This window comes from Canis lupus, chromosome 19 (assembly GCF_003254725.2).
Source record: "Canis lupus dingo isolate Sandy chromosome 19, ASM325472v2, whole genome shotgun sequence".
NCBI classification, from domain to species: Eukaryota; Metazoa; Chordata; class Mammalia; order Carnivora; family Canidae; genus Canis; species Canis lupus.
This window is the reverse complement of record NC_064261.1, coordinates 10945513-10950966: the sequence shown is the minus strand read 5'-3', so window position 1 is coordinate 10950966 and position 5454 is coordinate 10945513.

Below are 5454 nucleotides of genomic sequence, written 5' to 3'. Positions count from 1 at the left end.
ATAAAACAAACACCTGATGCTTGTCACAAGTGCCTTCCTTCATATCCATCATGTATTTAACCCATCTCCCACCCACTTCCCTCTAGAAACCCTCAGTTTGTTCTCTATAGTTAAGAGTCTGTTTTCTGTTTTGCAGAAGGTGTGATATACATATGTCTATACATGTGCATATACATACATATATATATATATATATATATGAATATTACTCAACCATAGAAAAGAATGAACTCTGGTCTTGTTCTTTCTTTTGAAAAGAGGTTATATCCTTTAGAAAAATTTCATCTTTTAAAAATACTAACTAAACACAAGATGATATAATTTTCCTTAAATTATCTTCCTGTACATCAGTTCTGTAAAAATGAGGCAATGGGATATTTTCAAATGGTGGTATTAAAATATACATATATGGCTCATATTCAGAATTTTTAAAGTGATTTAATAATAAAGAATTTCCATTTTGGAATATTTACTTCAGAGAAGTAAGGTTAATTGAGAGAGAGATTCACATAAGCATAAAGTTGCAAACAGAAATGAGAATAACCATAATTAAACTGTTTAAATCACATCATCAGTATGATCCAGTCTCACCAGCACATTATCATGCAACTAAATATAAGATATTCCTTATTGTAATCTTTAGAGTTAGCTTTCCAGCTCTTGGTCTTCTTCTTCTTTTCCCTGTCCTATGGTAAAGAAGCCAAAGTCTACAAGTGCCCAGGGAAGCTGTTAAAAAAAATTTTTACTCTTACTTCTTGGCCATAAAATAGAAAGTATAATATATGCCTGTAAGTAAATAGACTTGCATCTGATTTCCTTTATTCATGAAGCTGATGCGGTCCCGTGGCAGGATATATTTTGCTTCATTACAGAAGGCATTTTTTCTCCTGTGATTGCAGAATGATCCATTAGGGCTTATGCACTCTTCAATTACTTGGAGTTCATTGATGTTGTAGTATGACTTGGTATCATTCAGCCTAAGTGCAGACTCATGGAAAGAATATATATGATGGTTCAGTGAAAAAGAAAAAGAAAAGAGAATGCTGTATGTAATCCTAGGAAAAATGTAACTATAGGATTAACAAATATGAAAATAGCAAGAGAAATTAAATTTGTCAGGATCCCAGCAAAACCTGGTATTTAAGGGGTATACCAGGAAAGTAAATGCATCTGCAAATGATTTGGAGGAAGGAAAAAAAAATTACTACATAAATGCCTTACTCTCAGGACCCACTTTCTACTTGAAAAAGGAAACCACTTGAGAGAAGAACTATGTTTTCTCTTCCATTCCCACTATTGTATCTGTAGAAAGGTTAGATAAGTAAGTGTATGCACAAAGGAATAGAAGAGATGAAAGAAAGTGCACACTTTTAGATATGTTAATAGAACATTTCAAAGAAATCTGATTTAGAAACCAGAGTCTGATATGGTATATTGATAAATACAAATTTGCAGATTTTAGAAACAAAATGACTCATCATTTCCCACTTCTCTATTTCCAGAAAAATAAGAGACATGTTTCAATTTTTTCTTCATGGTGCTAAAATAAAACCATTTAGGAAAGGAAAATCCATGAAGAAAGAAGTATATGGAGGAAGATGAGACATAATATATTAGTTTATGTTTTAAGGTTTTGAAGTATTTCATTTTGCCCTGTGCCCCTTTTTAATTTAAGATAGATCAATGATAAAAGAAGTGACCCTTTTGTCTGAAGCAGAGATTTCTAACTTCTCAAAGTAAGGCTGAGGAAGCTTTCTCATTTGGTAACAAATACATGCACATTAACTGAAAATAACAGCTTCTACTATAATTATGATATATTTGTATTTAGGTATAACATCAAAAATTTTTGAGATTATTCATCTTTTAGTAACTGAAAGATTGGCTCATTATAATCTCAAAGCTCTTCCAATAGGTAAAAAGTATAAAAATAATTCTTGCTTAGTCTTCATAAATGAAAAATAATAAAATTAAAATATAGTTAAATTATATACCCATATGTTTCACTGCTTCTAATATTTTAATAATCTACTTGTTAAAGAATATTTGAACAAATATTTGAATATTAAAAATTTAGTAATTATATGCATTTATTTATAGTTTTAAATAAATCTACATCTTTTCATCCCCACTGTTACTTACCTGGTCCAGGCCATCATCATCTCTGTCCTGGAATATTGGATTGGTTTCTAATAATGAACACTTTTGATGTACTTACCATACCACAAAGAATACACTTTCTAAAATTGAGGAGCAGTCACTTTAGTCTTTTTGCTCCTTGCTTAAAAACATTTACTGGCTTCCTATTAACTCATGGATTAAGTGTATAAACTCTTGTTAGCATGGACTGCAAGGTTTTGTTCTTCATTATCCAATATCTGGTTGCTGCCCAGGGTTCTCTTTACTCTTCCCACTGGGCAGTCCAGTTTCATCAGCACACCTGCTATTGTTAGTATGTTCAATATGCCAGTAATACCTGCTACTTTGGAATGTTTATTCTGAGCTAAATTCTCCTCTTCCTTGAAACTTTAATTTAGATGTCATTTTTCTGTGAAGCTTCTGTGAGCTGTCTCATCTATTCTGAATTGGGATCCTTCCTCTGGGCCCCCATGGCACTTTAGTTGCTTATATTTTTCATGGAATTGTCCCACTAGGAAGATTGGGATTGTGTCTGTCATGTACCCTATATGCATATCAGATGACTAGCATAACATAATGAAACTACATCTCATGCTGTAGATGTTTAGTGAATATTTATGAGACTAGAGACAGTTACTGAAATCGTATATACTAAAATACAAACTTCAGTTTTTTTCAACTTAACAAGATTAAATTCTAGAATGCTTAATTTATCTTCATCTTAAAATGACCTTTTTTTTTCTTAAAAATTTAGATCTTACGTTTCTTTCACGCAAAAGTCATTTAAAAAGTTCTCTGGTGCTCTAAGTAATACCCAGTACAATCTTGAAAAGGAATAGGTACCCAGCTTTTGACTATATGAAATATATATATATATTTAGCATCTAATATTTATTTGTATCAATTATATCTTTCCTCACCCACTGAAAGTACTTCATTCTATTTTACATGGTTTTTACTACCAACTTCACATCTTCATCTTTTTTTAGGATACTTCTTTTTTTATATACCAAAGTACTTTGAATTGTTTTGCTATTTTTTAAAATGATTTTACATAGGAAAAAAATGGTTCCTCATTTATTGTCATCTTAATTAACTTCTTCACATGAATTTATTCTTAGGCATATTGGATTAATGATGATACAGAAATGGCTTTAAATGTTTTATGAAGTATATAGATTTTTCATAATGATAACTGAGAATTAACAACAAAATTAACTCCAAACAATTCTATAGCAATAAATATGGGAGATGCTTATAAAATACATCATACTGAAATCATAAATGGCATAAACCTTAACTTACTTTTAGTGTAGTGAGGTCCATGTTTTTGAATAATGTGGTGAGATGAAGAGCATGAAGTTTAAAGGACAATTTAATACATTATTAGGAACTTGCCTATGGAACTTCTTATCCTTTTTGATTATAAATATCAACTCAAATAATGTTATTTTGCCATAATATTCCTGCAAGTTTACCAAAGTAATGTTATTTTGCTATAATATTCCTAAAAATTCACCATGTGTTTTCATCAAATAATTTCTGATCTAAACATTTGTATCAATTATGATAAAAGGGAATAAATTGTATTTTCAAGATTATTAAAATGAAACATTATTTTGCCTGCATAACTCAAAACATACAAAATAACTACGGTCATTTTGTAGTGATTCCTGACTTTAAACTTAAACAGAATGAATTATAGAGCATTTTCTTTGGAGGCTTCAAAGGAGCTCAAATTGATACCTGGAGCATCTAGATAATTACTTATATTCCCTGTTTAATTGTTCCTGGAAGAGGCATCCTTGCAAAGTTTAAGGTCTAAATATTAGCATGTCTTGGACATGCTCAGAATATTAAAACATATTCTGAGTTTTGCACACAATCTTAATTGAAACTTACCCAATGAAAAATAATTGTAAATAGATAGTAAATATTTCTAATATGTATTTAATACCTAATGTGTATTTCTGTGATGTCAGATAGTAAAGCTAAGTTTCCAGAAGTAAACAAACCAAAAGTAACAGGTAGGTAGAAATATAAGTATAAAAATGAAGAGTGGAGGATCACCCGGGTGCCTCAGTTGGCTAAGCATCTGCCTTCAGCTCAGGTCATGACCCTAGAATCCTGGGATTGAGCACCACATTGGGATCCCTGCTCAGCGGGGAGTCTAACCCACCCTCTCCCTCTTCCCCTCCACCCACTTGTGCATGCTCACTCTCTCTCAAATAAATAAATAAAATCTTAAAAACTGAAGATTGGAAGTATATGGCTCTTAGAGTGGTATACCAACATAGCCCAATACATAAGAATTTTAATTAAAACTAAATTATGCTCTTTTATTTCTCAATTGTGTATCCTATTGATATTTATTGTTGCTGGTAAATCTTTGCTTGGGTGTTGCAAATGTGAAAACGGACGTTGGTGAGTAGCCCTGTGTGTAAATCAAAACTTCTTCCTGTATCTGTGTGGTCTAATTTAGGAGTCATTTAGAGATGTCTTTTAAATGAATTTTCAGTTGTCTGATGAATGTGATATATATTACATATTTATGACTGTAAAACTTAAAAGAGTCTTTATCACACATCATATATTGATAATTGAATTCTTAGTATTACATATTTGAAAGCTCTTATTAATATAATTCCTATTAAGAATAGATTCTTTTTTTCCCCCCACATTGGGCTCCCTGAATGTAAGAATAGATTCTTTTTTTTTTTTTTTAATTTTTTTTATTATTCATGATAGTCACAGAGAGAGAGAGAGAGAGAGAGAGAGGCAGAGACATAGGCAGAGGGAGAAGCAGGCTCCATGCACCTGGAGCCTGACATGGGATTCGATCCCGGGTTTCCAGGATCGCGCCCTGGGCCAGAGGCAGGCGCTAAACTGCTGCACCACCCAGGGATCCCAAGAATAGATTCTTATCTGTACGGGTGAATTATTTGCATGGGTGGTATCTGTAGTGAAAACTCTTTTCCATGCATGTATATATGTGTATTTATATATACGTGTGTGGCTATATATATTCATATATATATATGAATTCCAGTATGTCAAGGGTAAAAACAAAATTAAAGTAAATTTTAGTATTTTTCTTGCAAAAAAATGCACTGTTGCTATTGTTTGTAGTTTTGGAAGCAGCATGTTAGAGGTTATGGAATGATGTTTGCATATTTGTAGATATGAAATTTTAAAAAATGGAATTGTAATTTTTGCTTTTATAAAGGGATTGTATATATCAATTCATTTGTTGGAGGAGGCTTGCCTCTTTTTACACAGAGTAGTTTATTGTAAGCAGTAGTAATGGTATATATA